The 19,549-nt window shown below is 43.6% G+C and overlaps 1 long non-coding RNA gene across 1 annotated transcript; it reads right to left on the bottom strand.

Annotated features, from left to right (window-relative positions):
* Window positions 1–14,744: 14,744 nt before the first annotated feature.
* LOC129384445 (uncharacterized) lies at window positions 14,745–18,130 on the bottom strand. The gene is made up of 2 exons (XR_008612165.2): window positions 17,958–18,130; window positions 14,745–14,911 (listed from the first exon to the last, which is right to left on the bottom strand). It is a non-coding gene; the product is annotated as an uncharacterized lncRNA (long non-coding RNA).
* Window positions 18,131–19,549: the final 1,419 nt, after the last annotated feature.

The raw sequence follows: 19,549 nt of genomic DNA, 5'->3' as shown, positions 1-19,549 counted from the left end.
GTGAAATTGGTCAGTGGAGCTAATGATGTTCCTTTACAAATATTGGAATGTTATGTACTTGCTTGTAAGTTACAGGCAGCTAAAGCTAGTTTAAATCTTTCACCAGAAGCAGTGAGTTTTTTTGGTGCGCAGGAGAGGGGAGCTGATCAGCAGACAGTTTCGTTGGGCACTGGAAAGCTGTGCCTGAACTTGGATGAAAGTGAAAAACAGGCTGTAGTCCACAACCGTGGCTGTGACTCAACAAGTGTCACTGAATATTACCGAATGGTCGTCAACCAACAAACATTCCACTCTCTCCAGTACACTTGAACTATAAAGACTAAAAACAGTGCATTTGTCAGCTTCTCAGGTGCATTTTCTCTCATTTGTAGAATTCTTACTGGAGCGAATTCTTGTATAATTCTGAAATGCAAGAAACTATTTCCTGTTGAAATTCTCCATGCAAAGCACCTTTCAGTCTGCGTCAGGAGAGAGGAGCCACTAGTTTACGTAACACCCAGCGAAGTTATGCGCCTTTATGTGTTTATAGAAATAGACAACAATATTTTTGAATGGACAATACGAAACCTTTAAGAAAGAGACTAATTCCCGTGCTCAAGACATGGCAACGATGAACAGTATGTCTTTAGCCATGGTACATGAATGTCTGGTTATAACAGGTTATAGCTTTAAAAAACAACAGTTGGTAACAGTGCACCATGCTTTATGGCGTTCTGTAATAATCAGCTTTTTGATGTTTGAATATATTAAACAAGCCAGAGCCATCAAAATTCTAGAGTGTTTATTTTTTCTTGCGATAGCTTCTTGTTTTCCTAATGAACCAGCTAGCCCAATTTGCCACTCTTCATTATTGTACGCTTGTTAATTAAGTGCTTGGGGAATTGCATAGTCTGCATGTTGGCAGTAGTGACGCAGCTGCTGATGAACAGTTGCAGTAGCCAAAACATGACAATATTTTACAGGACTTATGCACAGTTTCAGGTCGGTGTCCTTACATGTAGCGAAGGGCCCTACTTAACCACGTGACTGCCTTGAGTGGGTGATCACAGTGAACAAACAGTGCTTCACTAGCAGATGGTGAAGAGGTAAAGCTTCTCAGTCTGTATGCAGAGGCATGGAAAGCAGCTGAATGTTAAGTGAGCAGTTATGCTACTTGATACAACAGCATCATTTTCACACCATGCATCTGTCTTCCTCACTTTATTTTCTCCTTTGACTCAATGTAGCTGGTGCAAGTTTATCCGTTAACTGTGGCGGCATGACTAAGACGCTATCTTTTTTCTGAATGAAACAAGCAAACTGTGAAATTTTATTTTAACAGTGTATTACGGTTTTAATCAAAGACTGCAAACACTATACATGAAGCCTGTTCTGATAGTCTTCTTTGCTGTCACGTGCTGAAGGCTACACAGGTTAAACCACTTTTACACATTTCGACGTGCGGTGGTTGAACTAGCACCCAGTGAAGAATTGTGTCTTCTGATTTTGCAATATGTTCACTGATGTTTAGGTGTTTTTGTTCATGAATGTGTGGTTTTAAAAATGGTAAATCCATGCTCTTACTTGAATAAGTTCTCAGATCTGTACTCACTTTTGCTTAAATAATATTGCTGTATTGTCATGTTCTGATATATTGCTGTAGATCTTGTACCAATAGCGATGCTTGTCCTGTTTTCTTGCTTCTTGTCAGTGTGCCATGCCAGTTTGTTCTTTTTGCTCAAGCTCACTTGTGTTCTGTCACATATCACAACACTTTTGGGATGAATGCAAAAGTGCATAGTCTAGAGAAAATAGCTTCATATGAAGTTTTAATATTATAAAAGCATGTGCCAATTAGACCTGGTGTTCTATACAGCATCTGTGAGCACAAATGGGCATGGTGAAGTTGGTACTTCAGTCTGTGTTGTTCCTCTTATGTGTTTGTTTAAATGTGGCTCAAGTTGCTTGCTTATTCTTTAGATAATGGAGTGTAAAATAAACCCTAGTCATGTTTGTAGTCATGTTGCTTGTGTCTTGTAAGTAAAACTCTTGCTTGGGCTAGTTGGTTCATGCTTGAAGTAGGTAAAGGCAAGGCGCAGAAGACCAGGACTTAGGAAGGAGAACACAAACGACAAGACGGGCGCCTTGTTCCTTTGTGGATGGATGCATTAGCGTTGTCATAATTTTCAAATCAAGTATGCACCAACTAGCCCAGAAAGTAGCTTTAATGAAATCATGTTGCTAGTGTCTAATTTATGGCATTCACAAACTCAGCCTGACATGTTAGAGCTACAGTTAGTATCCACAGTCTTGAAAGTGCTTTGTTTTGCTTTTGTAAATAAACTTTATTACAACAGTAGGAAGATACCTATGAAGAAAGGAGCCAGACAAGTAGACACAATCTCTGCAATGCTATTCACTGCGTGCTTGGAAGAAGTATTCAAGCTATTAAACTGGGAAGGTTTAGGAGTAGGGATCGACGGCGAACACCTCAGCAACATTCGGTTTGCCGATGACATTATTCTATTCAGCAACACTGCGGACGAGTTACAACAAATGATTGAGGACCTTAACAGGGAGAGTGTAAGAGTGGGGCTGAAGATTAATATGCAGAAGACAAAGATAATGATAAATAACCGGGCAAAGGAACAAGAATTCCAGATCGCTAGTCAGCCTCTAGAGTCTGTGAAGGTGTACGTCTACCCAGGTCAACTAATCACAGGAAACCCTGACCATGAGAAGGAAATTCACAGAAGAATAAAAATGGACTAGATCGCATACGGCAGACATTGTGAGCTCCTGACTGGGAGCTTACCATTATCATTGAAAAGGAAAGTATACAATCAGTGCATTTTACAGGTGCTGACATATGGCGCAGAGATTTGGAGACTGACAAAGAAGCTTGAGAACAAGTTAAGGACCGTGCAAAGAGTGATGGAACGAAGAATGCTAAGTATAACTTTAAGAGACAGAAAGAGAGCAGTTTGGACAAGAGAGCAAACGGGTATAGATGATATTCTAATAGACATTAAGAGAAAAAAATTGCACTGGGCAGGTCATGTAATGCGCAGATTAGATAACAGTTGGACCATTAGGGTGACAGAATGGGTACCAAGAGAAGGGAAGTGCAGTAGAGGATGGCAGAAGTCTAGGTGGTGCGCCAAAATTAGGAAATTTGCGGGTGCTAGTTGGAATCGGTTGGCGCAGGACAGAGGTAATTAGAGATCGAAGGGAAAGGCTTTCGTCCTGCAGTGGACATAAATATGATGATGATGATGATGATGATGACAGTAATTCTGTTTTGAATATGCATTAAATGTTGCACATCTGTCTCGCAAAATTTGTAAATGTAATTTTGTATTAAAAGAACTGGAGCACGCCTGCTACAAAGATGGACTGATACTTTTCTCATGCAACTTCCCCAATGTAGTTTCACAGGCTAAGTAACGCTGCTGTGCTTTGAAAACGTGTGCTTTAATTTATGTTGAAACATGTTTAGGATAATATATCTGCATACAAGCTGTAAAAAGTTTTGATAATTGCACAGTTTACACATTTCATTTTTATTTGATACTCTAATATCCCAACTGTGTTTGTTAATCTGTTCACATGGCAGGCAATGCATTCAGGGTTGTATATTCAGTTCATTTTAAAAACGTCTCTTCAGGCGTGTGGGCACCGGCTTGTGTGCTATTTCTAACATGCTTTATCAGTGCCTCAATCAGATTCCTGTATGTCATATGATGATCTCTACCTGGGTTTAAAAGACTGATACATCATGCTATTTGGTCTTGTAGGCAGCACAGTGAGATCTATCTGCTGCCTGCCAGTCTGGTAAAGAGTTCTATGGGTCAGGTAGGAATATATATCACCCTTAGAAGGACCCATACAACCTATACATATTCCTAAGAGACTTGTAGAAATTTCTATCAGTTTTTTTTGCTAGGGTACTGATATTAGGTTTTAAACTAGTGATGGCACTCCGAAGAGACATTAGTGGAGACATTGCCCCACTGGGCACGTGCAGCAGCTAAGCAAGTGGGGGGGGGGGGGGGGAGATATGGACTGGGCACCGGCTTGCGAGAGCAAGGATGACGTGGCATTGCGGCGGCACCCTCTCCCCTCACGCAACACCTGGCGCACTAGAGTGATGGCAGATGTACCCTTTCACCCGCTCTGCTCCCTAGAGGCACGCTCGCAATGTGGTCACAACCAATGGGATTTGAGGTTCCATTTCGCTGAGACGACAGACGCTGGCTTTTTTACTCAGTGGGCCATTTGTTTAGTCTGTTTGAACAGAAACGGACCTGCCAGAGTTTGGTTGTTTCACGACAAAACACACAGTCATCAACAAAAAGTTTAGTTTTCTACGTTAAGTTCTTTGCGAGATCTAAAATGAGAAAAATCAAGGGCCTAAACACTCAGCATTGTGGCATGCCAGAAGTGACAAAAGACAGATTTGTGAATTGGAGTTGTTAACATACAAATTGTGTTTAGTCATGAAGAAAGCATTCAGTGAATTTTAGTAATTGCATGTGGATCAATATTAAGTTAGCTTATTCAGGAGAAGGAGGCAGTGGCACAAAGTAGCAGAATTTAAAACGCTAGAAGCATCCATTCAACGCAAGAACTAAGTTCAATGGAGGAGATCAAGTTAGTGAACATGACAATATAGTTATGTTTTTCATGAGAGACAAGGTCTTATGGCAACCATGTTGACATTTGTTGTAGAAGTTTTGTGACACAATTTAGGATTATTATGGAGATTGAAATAAATGATTTTAGGGAGGCTTGGCGATTGAGGCCAGCAATTGTTCCGCCCAAGTGTCTCTCATAATATTACTGCGGCAGATCACCACGTGCATTCTGTCCTAGAAGCTGAAAAGGTAATGCTAATCTGTGTAATGCATCTGTCGAATGCCGACAACAGTATGATGCTGATGGTGACAACGATGGCATGATCGACGATGGGTCAATTCTAGAGTCATCACGATTGAGGCATAACGACTTTGGAATGATGAGTGCATGCATGGCAATGACTGCGTATCTACTACACAGCGTGAAGGCGGCAGCATCCAACGGCGTGATATTACAACTAATTTGAAATGACAATGCAATGATGACGACAGATTGAAGACTGTGAATGGTGAACAATGATGCGTCCACTTGGCAACTAAAGAAAAACATATGAGGACAGCTAAGCATGTCTTATCTGAGTTGTGATTGCGAAAGCATTAATGCCCAATGGAACGCCACTGAGCAGTCCTTCGAGTTTTACGCTGCAAGTGATGCACCCTAGAGCTACATTGGGCCCGAGATAGCAAGCAGCAGCAGCCTGCAGTGCCAACACCGCATGCCACCGACGTGCTGCACGACCAGAGACCAGGAAACAGCAGTGGCCACCAAGGCCGGCAGGCACGCGCAGCAGCTAAGCCAGTGGAGGGGGGAGATACGGACCGGGCGGCGGCTTGCGAGAGCAAGGATGATGGGCATCGCGACGATGCCCTCTCCCCTCATGCAACACCTGGTGCACTATAGCGACAGCAGGTGTACCCTTTCACCTGCTCTGTTTCGTCGAGGCGCGCTCGTGACGTGGTCGCAGCCAATGGGATTTGAGGCGCTGTTTCGCTGAGACGACAGACGCCGGCTTTTTTGCTCAATGGGCCATTTGACGCTTTCGCATAAATAATCGCTACAGAATAATGACGACGTGGTTATGTTGAGCTCGCGTTCACGCTTCATCTGCACGGACCGCCCTACCTGTGTACTTTTGGTACTGGGGCCAATTCTGTACCATGCAATACACTCAGCCATGGAGCACCCGCAACGATCACACGATAGGCAAAAAACGCTGTGCTTTAAACATGCACCCATAGAGTGCCCCAATATTGCAACAAGCCGATCCGCGCATAGTGAAGCGTCCGCATGGCCGCGTTTGCCACGTGGCCGTGCTATGCGAGTGTGTGGCTGATATATTAATTGAGTAATCGAAAGACTGGTTCCGAATGCATTTACTAACCAATTTGAGTCCACAGCACTTTTATGTGCTGCTTTGAATAACTGTGTGTGGCACCGCGGTTCCCACAGTTGCCCAATGCATGTGGCGCATACTTTAGCAGCAGTGCTCAGCGTGTTTCGACTAAAGCATTTTCATTTCAATTCTGCTCGCCACTCATGGCGGCTGTAGCTGCTTATAGTTATACAGTACTTTGGTTATAAAGTACAGTAAGTCTAGTTAATAAATTTTATTGGGATGTGAGGTTTTATTTTGTTAAATCGAGAACTTCGTCAAATTGAAACCACTTGATTAGATCACGCAACATGCCATAAAATTGATGTAAGGGCCAAAAATGTCGTTTTTGCCTACGTTCCCACTTATTGTAGCAGTTGAGCATGTACTCTGCCTTAACAGAAGAAACGATTAAAATCCCCAGAACTCAATTAGACCTACTATACACACATTTTTCTTTTTAATTATGGCAAATCAGGCAAGATATTAGTTGATTCTAGGTTTTCAGTGCTCATGAATGTCACAGTGAAAGTATTGAATGTCATGTAGTGTAATGCAACGAAAACAAGGACACAGGAAAAAGGAAAACACAGACATAATTAGGCGCTTGTGTCTGTGTTTCATTTCTTCTTGTGTTCTTGTTTTTGCTGCGCTACACTACATGCCGTTCCATGATGATCAACGAACAAGCCCACATTGCCACCCCCGTGTAGAGAACAGGCAATTTCTTTATACACTTAAACCTTGATCAGTGGCATAGCAACAGGGGGGGCCGGGGGGCCGCGGGCCCCGGGTGCAAGGTGCCAGAGGGGGGGTGTCATATACGTCTGAAGACACCAGGAACTTGTTGATGTCCTCGCCTTCCTCGACTACAGCCGGGGGGGGGGGGGGGGTGACAGAAGACCTATGGGCCCCGGGTGCCAGACGACCTAGCTACGCCGTTGACCTTGATATAACAAAGAAGTAAAATCGGCAATTCGCTTCGTTATATAGAAATTTCCTTGTATTGAAATTCGATCTGTTATGCAAATGAGTACAGTCGCCGATCGTTTTTGTTGCATGGAAAGGGGCCATGCAATTTTCCGAATTATTGGGCAATAAAAAAAAGCAAGTTTGAATTAGGAAACATTTTATTTTGACGAATATAGGAGTCAGCGATGAATGATACGGTTTCATATGCCACGTTGATATCTTTACATCAGCGGTACGAATTGAGTGACGCCATGCTTTCGCGTGCACTCCGCCCCCAAAGCGTCGCCCGGTCGCACTGCGACGACGCTATCATGAAAAGCGCCGGCAGCTGGGAGCGAATGCTTCGTCTGCTTCTCGTTCCAACGGATCATCAAAACTCGAGATTGCGCAACCTTCAATACTAAACGTGCGGGAAAACAGCTTACATGGTGCCACGCCTTCCTGGCATGCCCGCTCTTTCCACACGCAGCAGATTACCTCTAGAGCAGCGTGCGCGGCTGCGTATGCGCTCAGCCGCGTCTCGGCCAGTCATGGCCGAGACGCGCGCCAAATTATCCCCCCCCCCCCCCCACTCCGCCCCCTCGCGCGCGCTTGATCGCGTTATCGCGAGCTCGCTTTCCTTCCCCACTTTGCCATTGCTCGCGGGGAAGGCCGCACTTATGAAGCCACCATCTTTCTTGTCTCACCCTCGCACACTTTCACTCGCACCTAAAGCACAAGTGCGCGGGGCGCGATAGGATCTGATCGCACTTGGACTTAATTTATACGGAACATGATGCCGCTCCAAGCTATTGTTCTTGTCGCGCGCTGCACGCAGTTTGAGAGGTGCGTTTGCAAGGAGCCGCTTATAATTCAGTCATTTGACTATCTGCGTCCACGGAAGTTACCATTGATTGTCTCAAATGGCACTCCTCTGCAGCAGAAGCGAAATTTCGTTATATTGAAATTGCACACAAACACACTTCTTTATATTGAGGCTCTATAGATGCATGGTGTTCTATGGAGAAGAGGTTATGAAAAGTTAAATTCTCCGTTATGTCGAGAATTTCGTTATACTGAGGTTTAACTGTATAGAGATTTGAATTTATATACCTTGTTGTGCAGCTCCTTGGGTCATGGTTTCTATGACTATGACTCATATGACTCTGTATCTGTTGTGTAGGAAACCTCTCTCGCCCCGTTTCCCTACGGTTCTCCTTTTGGAGGAGGCCCCCTTTTGATGCTATCCTTGTTCCACTCTTGGCCCACATCATTTCATAATCGAGGCATCTAAGGCCACAGTTCCTTATGCTATGCAGCTCTGACATCATGCGTACCATACAGAATTGTACATGAGCCTGAGCCCATGCATAACCATTCTTCTGATCAAATGTTAATTTTTAGACTGACGTCCTTTCCTCTTGCATGACAGTTATCTCTGCTGTATTGTTGCTGCTCTCTCATGTACGTATACCAATAAATTATCTTAGTCAATTTCTTCGTGAACATTGGGTCCAATCTTTGCCAACTTAAGTGTGTGTTGAATGTTAATTTTTTAAGACCTGCCTTCACAATCTGCCTCCATCTCATCCATTTTAGCATCCTCAATTCAGTCACTTCTCCATCCTGAATTCTAGGTGACTTTATTAAACTTGTTTAGGTTCCATACAGTATTGCTGGTCATGTATTGTCTTATAAGTTTATTAGACAGTGAAAATCTTCAACTTGACTGGAACCTGTGTAACATAAATATCATAATGCATCTTTCCAGTTTTTCCGAACTATGTCAATTCTGCTGATTCTGTGGGCTGTCCAAATTTTCCATGTTGGTGTTTTCAGTTATCATTGAACCAAGGTGTCCATCTTCTCTATGGTTTACCCTCAAGGCTTCCCTTTCATCTACTCTGAGAAATTGGCATGCGGCTACCAGATGTGGGCAGCTTGCCTCACAACACATGCACATGCTCAGCTACTTTCGTCAACCTTTGTGGTAGATGTCAATCAGCATGAGCGAAGCAGTCAGAATGGGGAATTATGAAATTAAGGCAGAGGTTCGAGCATTAAGGGAAGTCATGCTTATGAGGTGAGTACATGTGAAGAAAAGTATTCACAAATGTTGGGAATTTGCAGTTTCCTGTTTATTGGTCTATTAAACTCTCCCTAGCTATTTCAGTTATTTCATCATGTGTTGCAATTTTTAGTTGTAATATGTTTTTTTTTAAGTGCTGCCACACTTACTACTAGAAGTTTGAGAACCTATATTTCTTATTCACTTGGTTCATTAATACCTACAAGCAGCAGTCTTTTCACTTTCCATCAGCTATTGAATGCAATGCCCAGATATGTTCTCAGTCTACTTCAGTGGGAGTCACTAACACAGTGAATGATCATGAAGCATGTGTGTTCTTAGAAAGTGCCCTCACGTGATGCAGCTGTAAGTTAAGGTAGGGGATGCTTTGGAAAGCATGTTATGTGGCTTACATGATAATTATTTTATGCCAGAAAGCACACAAATATTCGTGTTTATTTCTGGTGTTATTCTTCCTTAATTACCTTCTTGATTCAGCGCGTATATATGAAGCAAGAGATCCTGGCTTCTTCTTTCTTTACATTAGCAAATTACATTAATCATATAATAGCACACTTTACATAATTGAGCACACTAAAAGTCACTTGGCGAGCAAAACATGTACTTGTCCTTTTGAATATCCCAGCTTAATGTTTTAGTGTGTGCAGTTTGGACGTGATTCTTCAGAAGCACTACATCTGCTTCAAGTATATGAGGTATAATTACTTTTGCTTAAAGATAATCCTAATCTTCCTTGATAGCTGTCCTTTTTTTACTAGACAATATAAGCATGGTGCTTAATTCCAAGGTAAATATGCCTGCTGTAACTGTATGCATCAGTGTTTGACTATTCGTTACCTACTATTCCTATTAGAAAAATGTATTTGCCAACCTCCAATTATTTGCATTGAAGTAGTGAAGAGTTTGATGGCAGCCTGTCTGGTTTGGTCAAAAGAGGCACGCTAAGTAGTTTAAAATTAGATGCCAGCCATAAAAATGAAAAATAAGAACTGGTTCAACTGGAGCTTTGTTCACAATCTTTGTGAACAAGGCTTTCAAGTGGGAGCTGAAACATCTATCTTGTATGCCTGATCTTCATTTGCTTATTATTATTATTTGAATTCATCTAGCCCTAAAGAGGTGGCAATTCATTTCGAATACTACTCTTTGCATTTTGTTTCCATTGCTGAGTTGTTTTTTTTTAAAAGTAACTTCATGCACCACACAAGTACAACTCAAACATTTTCATTCTTTCAAGGACGTCACAACTAGTGGAAGGTATTCTGCACTAACATAATTATTTTGAGATTTCCAGTAAATATGTAGTCCTCATAAAAAGTATCTAAATAATTTTGGCCTAAGCGGTTATACATTAACCATGTAGGCTTCATCAACTTCTGATATCACTTGGTCTTGGCAAACTTGTAAGCTGACAAGTTTGAGCATGCAGTCACTTCCCTCCATATTTGTTTCGATGAAGGCTTGCCCTTTGGTGCTACTCTGGATCCACCCCCGTTTCCTGTGATTGCCACTACGGGCTTCAAGGCACACACCCTCAGGAAAACTTTTCATGCACAAACCTGGTTCTTTCACACTTTTACTAAGACAGACATTGAAGGCTGTTCTTTAACATGCTCATGAGCACTTATCATGATCAGTTCCCCATATAAGTGGTTTTGCTGAAGAGAATACAGGAATATGAGCAAAATTGACATGGAACCAACATATAGATAACGTCTGCATGACTGCCTATCAAAAGTTATATTTTCTTAGGAAAAAGAAAAACTGGAACGTGCATCGCGTAATGTAAAACTTATTGCATACACCGCCTTCATTAGGATGATACTGGAATATTCAGCCGTTGTTTGGAGTCCCCATCAAGTGACGCTTAAGAGGAAGTTGGAAAGAGTCTGGCGGCGCGTTTTATTTGTTCGACATACCGAAGGAAGGAATCAGTCACGCTTATGTTACAGCGTTGCAACTTCGATCTTCTTGAGGTATGTAGGAAAAAATATAGGCTGAAGGTGCTTTATCAAATAATGCAGGATCAACTTAACATTGATAAGCTCAAATATCTACATGCTCCAGGCAAAAGATACCCGCGAACTAACCACGACTACGTCATAAAGCCGGACCACACCAACAGTGATACATATCGATACTCATTTTTCCTGGATGCGATAGAAATGAGGAACCAATTGCCAAACGCTATTGTTAGCTTAAAAGATGTCACCGACTTTGAAAATGCTGCTGAGGCATATTTATGGGAGTTTTCGATTTAGTTTTGAAGTACCAAGTGATATGTGCGACTTGATATTCATTGTACGTATTTTGATAAATGTCAGAAGTGTGCTGAACAGCATTCAAGTGAACATCTTATTAACTGTGAATTGACAAGTGTTAAGCAACTTTACGTACATTGACATTGTCCATATTTGATTTATGTGAGCAGCGGTGGCGTAGAGGTAGAACACCCGCCTCGCGTGCAAGAGGTCCGTGGTTCGAATCCCGGTGCCGCGCAATTTTCCACCGGATTAAAAAAAAAAAAAAAAAATCCGCGTATTGATAAAATTGCATAAACAGGCCTGGAGTGTGGCCTGATGCCGGTGACCAGAACCGGTAACACACTCCCTCACCAGAGCAGGATTGGCCACCCTGGTGCAGTACTTGGCCACAACCTCCTATATGAACACAACAATCAAACCCCGGCCCTCAGTCCCCAGCAGCTGCGAAGCAACTGACCACGGCGGCGGTCAGACCTGCGACGCTGCAGAGGGTGCTAAGAATCCCTGGCTCCGGACAGGCCGCCATTGGAATATGAACCTGGCAACGTTTAACGCAAGAACATTATCTAGTGAGGCGAGTCTAGCAGTGCTATTGGAAGAATTAGAGGGCAGTAAATGGGATATAATAGGGCTCAGTGAAGTTAGGAGGCCAAAAGAAGCATATACAGTGTTAAGGAGCGGGCACGTCCTGTGCTACCGGGGCTTAGCGGAGAGACGAGAACTAGGAGTCGGATTCCTGATTAATAAGAATATAGCTGGTAACATACAGGAATTCTATAGCATTAACGAGAGGGTGGCATGTCTTGTTGTGAAACTTAATAAGAGGTACAAAATGAAGGTTGTACAGGTCTACGCCCCTACATCCAGTCATGATGACCAGGAAGTCGAAAGCTTCTACGAAGACGTGGAATCGGCGATGGGTAGAGTGAAAACAAAATACACTATACTGATGGGCGATTTCAATGCCAAGGTAGGCAAGAAGCATGCTGGAGACAAGGCAGTGGGGGAATATGGCATAGGCACTAGGAATAGCAGGGGGGAGGTATTAGTAGAGTTTGCAGAACAGAATAATATGAGGATAATGAATACCTTCTTCCGCAAGCGGAATAACCGAAAGTGGACATGGAGGAGCCCGAACGGCGAGACTAGAAATGAAATAGATTTCATACTCTGCACTAACCCTGGCATCATACAAGATGTGGACGTGCTCGGTAAGGTGCGCTGCAGTGACCACAGGATGGTAAGAACTCGAATTAGCCTAGACCTAAGGAGGGAACGGAGGAAACTGGTACATAAGAAGCCGATCAATGAGTTAGCGCTAAGAGGGAAAATAGAGGAATTCCAGATCAAGCTACAGAACAGGTATTCGGCTTTAAGCCACGAAGAGGATCTTAGTGTTGAAGCAATGAACGACAATCTTGTGGGCATCATTAAGGAGTGTGCAATAGAAGTCGGTGGTAACTCCGTTAGACAGGATACGAGTAAGCTATCGCAGGAGACGAAAGATCTGATCAAGAAACGCCAATGTATGAAAGCCTCTAACCCTACAGCTAGAATAGAACTGGCAGAACTTTCGAAGTTAATCAACAAGCGTAAGACAGCTGACATAAGGAAGTATAACATGGATAGAATTGAACAAGCTCTCAGGAACGGAGGAAGCCTAAAAGCAGTGAAGAAGAAACTAGGAATTGGCAAGAATCAGATGTATGCGCTAAGAGACAAAGCCGGCAATATCATTACTAATATGGATGAGATAGTTCAAGTGGCTGAGGAGTTCTATAGAGATTTATACAGTACGAGTGGCACCCACGATGATAATGGAAGAGAGAATAATCTAGAGGAATTCGATATCCCAGTAGTAACGCCGGAAGAAGTAAAGAAAGCCTTGGGAGCTATGCAAAGGGGGAAGGCAGCTGGGGAGGATCAGGTAACAGCAGATTTGCTGAAGGATGGTGGGCAAATTGTTCTAGAAAAACTGGCCAGCCTCTATACGCAATGCCTCAAGACCTCGAGCGTACCCGAATCTTGGAAGAACGCTAACATAATCCTAATCCATAAGAAAGGCGACGCCAAAGACTTGAAAAATTATAGACCGATCAGCTTACTGTCCGTTGCCTACAAAGTATTTACTAAGGTAATTGCAAATAGAATCAGGAACACCTTAGACTTCCGTCAACCAAAGGACAAGCCAGGATTCCGTAAAGGCTACTCAACAATAGATCATATTCACACTATCAATCAGGTGATAGAGAAATGTGCGGAATATAACCAACCATTATATATAGCTTTCATTGATTACGAGAAAGCGTTTGATTCAGTCGAAACCTCAGCAGTCATGGAGGCATTGCGGAATCAGGGTGTAGACGAGCCGTATGTAAAAATACTGAAAGATATCTATAGCGGCTCCACAGCCACTGTACTCCTCCATAAAGAAAGCAACAAAATCCCAATAAAGAAAGGCGTCAGGCAGGGAGATACGATCTCTCCAATGCTATTCACAGCGTGTTTACAGGAGGTATTCAGAGACCTGGATTGGGAAGAATTGGGGATAAGAGTAAATGGAGAATACCTTAGTAACTTGCGCTTCGCTGATGATATTGCCTTGCTTAGTAACTCAGGGGACCAACTGCAATGCATGCTCACTGATCTGGAGAGGCAGAGCAGAAGGGTGGGACTAAAAATGAATCTGCAGAAAACTAAAGTAATGTTTAACAGTCTCGGAAGGGAACAGCAGTTTACTATAGGTAGCGAGGCACTGGAAGTGGTAAGAGAATACATCTACTTAGGACAGGTAGTGACTGCTGATCCAGATCATGAGAGTGAAATAATCAGAAGAATAAGAATGGGCTGGGGTGCGTTTGGCAGGCATTCGCAGATCATGAACAGCAGGTTGCCATTATCCCTCAAGAGAAAAGTGTATAACAGCTGTGTCTTACCAGTACTCACGTACGGGGCAGAAACCTGGAGGCTTACGAAAAGGGTTCTACTTAAATTGAGGACGACGCAACGAGCTATGGAAAGAAAAATGATAGGTGTAACGTTAAGGGATAAGAAAAGAGCAGATTGGGTGAGGGAACAAACGCGCGTTAATGACATCTTAGTTGAAATCAAGAAAAAGAAATGGGCATGGGCAGGACATGTAATGAGGAGGGAAGATAACCGATGGTCATTAAGGGTTACGGACTGGATTCCGAGGGAAGGGAAGCGTAGCAGGGGGCGACAGAAAGTTAGGTGGGCAGATGAGATTAGGAAGTTTGGAGGGTCAACGTGGCCACAATTAGTACATGACCGGGGTAGTTGGAGAAGTATGGGAGAGGCCTTTGCCCTGCAGTGGGCGTAATCAGGCTGATGATGATGATGATGATGATTTATGTAATTGTATTGTCCTCTCTGTTATGACCCTCTATGAGGGTTGACAGTATTAATAAATAAATAAATAGACAACGAGGAATGTGGGTAAGAACACTTTATTTTCAGCACACATGTTTTTTTAATGAACTGCTGTTATACTGCTAAAATCTGCACATTTAATAAAAGTACACTGCTTTGCTTCATCACTCCATGCTAAGTGCAAGTATCCTGTACCAGGAAGTCAAACCAAGACGTGGGATGTTCAGTCTGTGAAAATAAAAACGAGTTTGAAACATTAACATGCAAAAACTAAAGCACACTCAAGAAAATAAACACAGCACAGGAACATATCCAATGAATCAGAATTACCCTTGAGAGCAAACATATAGTTTCTATGGCACAGTGAAGAAACCTTATTCCTCCAGCTTTTTTGTGCGCGCGAGAAAATATGAAAGTGCATGCGTTCTCCCCATATTGTGTATCTTTCACCTTTTCACACACAACAAAGATGATGTCTCAATGTGCCCAACTGTCTTTGCATATCCATTTCTCTGCTCTCATACCATGATACCTACAGTTAAAGGCTGTAGCAATGCTTAGCTTGAATGAACCAACACAAGCTACATGCACTGCGCTGTTGAACATGGCATTGTAAGTTAGATTCATGCACAGCACATTCATGTGCCATAAACATTTGATTGTGATTGTAGGCGAGATAAATAAAAAGAAGGTATGTAAATAAGAATATTCCCTAATAAGCTGTGCAGAAGTGCTCTCCCGTTTGGACAGAAGCCGAGCACAGCTGCAGTGAACAAGAAGCCAACTTATACAGCATTTAAAATCTAGGTTCTAAATGTGCTACAGATTTTTCTGAATTCATGGTCGAAAATCTAGGTGTTAAAGGTGACAAACATTTAAACAGGTCTCTATTCGGACTGGTAATGCTATGTGTCACCTAGTTTGATAAAATATGCCATATCACTGGTCTCCCAAGCTACGGCTGCTGTCCAGTTGCAAGTGCAAATCACTCAATTATGTCTAGGGCACGTTTGAGCAAAAGGCAGCCAAGATTACTGTGCCAATGAGATCTATTTCCTGACATCTGATTTCTTCTCAGAAAGCTACTTCTAAAAAAAAACCTTCACAACAACATAACCCAAACCTTTCTTGAGTAAAGCCATCACACTGGACCTTGAACACTAATTACACAGTGGCTCTTTGTGATGTAATGTTATGTATGTCAGCACCTAACGAAGTACAGGAAAATTTAATAATGGCAGCGTGACAGGTACACAAAAAAGTAAAGGGATAAAACATCACACAAGCTGCCAACAGTGTTCATATCTCCATTTCAATGTGGATGTTTTTAGCAGTGAATACATGTTCTCATTAAACTGAGTCATATTATTACAAAAGCGAAGGGCAAGGGTCTTTACATTCTAAACTGACAAATGTGCTTTATTGCAATTCACCGCAATACAGGAGGTGTTTTGCAGTGAACCATCACATAAGGTTTTGGCTAACTACGGCGGGCGTGTCCTACAGCGGGGCCTCTTGTGTATTGCGGTAAAGCGTATTATTGTGACAAGAGCTAACCTGGCACGTATGGCTTTAGCCAACAAAAGTTCTCAAGACATCATGCATCCTGCCACGAAAATCTGCTTTGATGAGAGTAGAACATTAGGTTCGTCGCTGACAGAAACCATACATTCCAGATTCACGTAAATCTTTCCCAATATCGGCATGCTTCACCGCAACACACAACTATGTTGCGGTGATAACGGTGGTCGAACAGGCTGGTGCAAATGTTTCGACACGGGAGCATGCCTTCATCAGGAAAACTGCTTTCCTTGGCAGTTTTCATATACGTGAGTGCCCCCAACTCCCAACAGGGGAGATTTACCTGGACCTTTGCCAAGAGACGTACCGACCAGCGTTTGGTAGTGGCTGGTAGAGATGCAGGAGTCAAAAAAGCGTTGCGAAATTCGGTTCCGTAAGGTTACCTTCACCGCAATACAAATATGTTAAGCGGTTAGACATACAAAATATTTTGCGGTGAATCATAGCAAGGGTATCCGGCCTTTGATGCAAAGCAGCTTTCCAAGAGGCACGGTAATGCCGTGGTTAGTTATGCAGTTCCCCGCATGCGAGTGAGTTCCCTGCGTTCGGCGGTTTCCCAGTGACATACAAAACTACATTGATTGACTGTGTTGTAAATGGGCGACGGCACTATATGCTGATGCAAAAGCGTCGTTTCGCTTTCGAAAACTGCGCTCGGCTAAAGAGAACAACCTTGACTCGCATATGACCAAAGCAGTTGAACAGGAAACTACGAAATTACGTAGCTGTTATGGAAGAAATCAACAGCTCAGAAAAAAATGGCCGTGTAAACATTAACTGGCTTACGAGGTCGACAAACCAACGGTTCAAAGCATCACAGCCACGTCCGAAATAGCGCTGAAGGCCGGCCAGTACACTTAGGCGCCTCAACGCGCGTAATGTAACAGGAGACGACAGGTGCACGCGTACATCATTAAGGAACACATATTATTTATGTCGGTGAAAGCGGTCACTCTTCAGTTCTGACATGCTTCAGCGCGTAACACTAGTCTACTGCGGCGAAGCTGACTTCAGGACCCCGATTTCTTCAACTCATCTGGCGAGGCAGGTCCGTTTATCACGCTTGGCAACGTTTGACATTTTCTGCCTTAATTTCGTTCGTTCTTTTTTAATTTTCTTATCACAGTGACCCTGTATCACGCAGTAGCAGAGCTAGTGCCGCGTCTTAACTGCGTAAGGAAAGGCAAGCGTGTATACGCAGCAGGCACGGCGGCATTGGCTCTTGTTTGGAAACTTCAAGAGACGCTCTTCCGCGCAGCGATGTCATTTGTATTATTAAAAGAATGCAGGTGACGATTAAATGAGCCGCAGCAAAGCCGTAAAAAAGCAGTAGTAATGCTGTTCTAAGATCCTCTCGCTCGAGCGAGATGGTCTTAGAAAAAAAGCGCGATGTAACGCGATCTGACGGAACAGCTCGTCATGCCAGTGTTTTCTTACGTCCTCGTTCTTTCGCGCATCCTCCCTGAACCAGACTACTGAATGGTTCTGTGCACGCACTGACGATCCTGACGGAGGCAATACCACTCACATGAGCAGCTTTATATATGCCACGGCCCATTCCACATGCCGGCTGCAATTTGACGCGGCCAGGAGGCAAAATATGCGCACAAGGTACTTAATGGTAACGCATCAAACTGCTCACAGCCCCAATCCTTTATTACGCGCATATAGCGTGGAAAGATGAATTACTCACGCTCTAAGTGGGCACGGAATACGGACCGTTTCGCAGCGCAGCCGGCTCCGTAAGACGGCCGCCATGGAAATGAGCGGATGTGACATCATGGGTTATAGCGGACGTGACGTCATGGGTGAACGTAGACATTTCGGGCACCTTTCGTTTGCTGTGCCCCGGGCACAGCAGACACGGCCATAAAAGTGCTGCAACCACCACCGCCGCTCTGTGGGCTCGGTGGCTGTGCTCCCGCACAAGTCACTAATCCTCTTGTATTCATCATGCAGGTGTTTGCCGTCGCTGCCAACGCGCTCTTCGCTGCTCATCTCGACCTTTCCCCCGCCACTGTGTCGACTACAGCACCCAGCTGCTGTGATAACGGCACCTTATTCCTGCTTCCACCCAACATCAACGCTTCACCCTGTCCGACAACGACACTACCCGGTTTTCTATTCCTGGATGCCCAATGGAAAGCCGCATCACCACAGTCATCACCCGCCGATATAAAAGTGCTGCAACCACCACCGCCGCTCTGTGGGCTCGGTGGCTGTGCTCCCGCACAAGTCACTAATCCTCTTGTATTCATCATGCAGGTTGGTAACAAATATTCCCTGTTTGCAAAAAAAACTAGCAACTATTTCTTAGTGGAGCTGCCGAGCCCGCAGTGCTGCGTTTTTCTTGTAGCTGATTGCGGCAATGTTTTGCGTGCCTTGCTGCTCTTGGCAGGTGATATCGAATCTAACCCCGGCCCTAACACTATCGACCATGTGCTCGCTGAACTAAAAAATGTATCCGCCGGTCAAACCAAGCTCATTTTCGAAATACAAGACCTCAAAACTAAGATCAATTCCACTGAAGTTGCGATAGCCGGCTTGACTAAGCGAATGACCAATCTGGAGGCCCATTTCCAAGCTTTTTCACATCTAAAAACCGACTTCGAAGCAATGAAATCTGAGAGTGCTGGGTTTGCTCGACATTTAAACATTCTAGATGCGCGAATTGAGGATGCAGAAAATCGCTCGCGCCGCAATAATCTTATATTCTATGGCATTCCCGATACTAACCCATCCGAAAATTTTGCAGGCTCTGAGGAAACAGTCATCAACCATTGCTGTCAGAACTTGAGTATAACAATTAACCCTGAGAACATTGAACGCGCCCATCGCCTTGGGCGTTACAAATCTAACCACACTCGTCCAATCATCGTCAAGTTTACTTCATCTAAGATTAAAGACGCCATATTATCGAATGGGCATAAGTTTAAGGAAACTAACTTCAGCGTCGGCGAGGACTTTTCCCTAAAAATACGAAATGCGCGAAAGCATCTAGTCGCGTTCGCTAAAGAAAAGAGAACAAAGTTTGCTCTGAATTTTAAGACACTGCATATTGGTCTCAAGCGCTACATGTTCGACGAAACCACGCAAACAGTCAAGGAAATAGCAACTCGGCCCTCACAATCAGATTAGCAATCACCTCGTCGTGAATCCTCTGGGAACCGCGCCAAGAACGCTTCTTTATCTAACCTCTCGCTCTCCGTTATATACACTAACATTCGTAGTTTTATTCCTAAGCGTGAAATTATTTCTAGCCTTGTTTCGTCATCAAGCAGCAAC

The sequence above is a fragment of the Dermacentor andersoni genome, chromosome 9 (assembly GCF_023375885.2).
Source record: "Dermacentor andersoni chromosome 9, qqDerAnde1_hic_scaffold, whole genome shotgun sequence".
Classification (NCBI taxonomy): Eukaryota; Metazoa; Arthropoda; class Arachnida; order Ixodida; family Ixodidae; genus Dermacentor; species Dermacentor andersoni.
The sequence above is the reverse complement of the archived record's forward strand: the minus strand, read 5'-3'. Positions and strand labels throughout refer to the sequence as shown.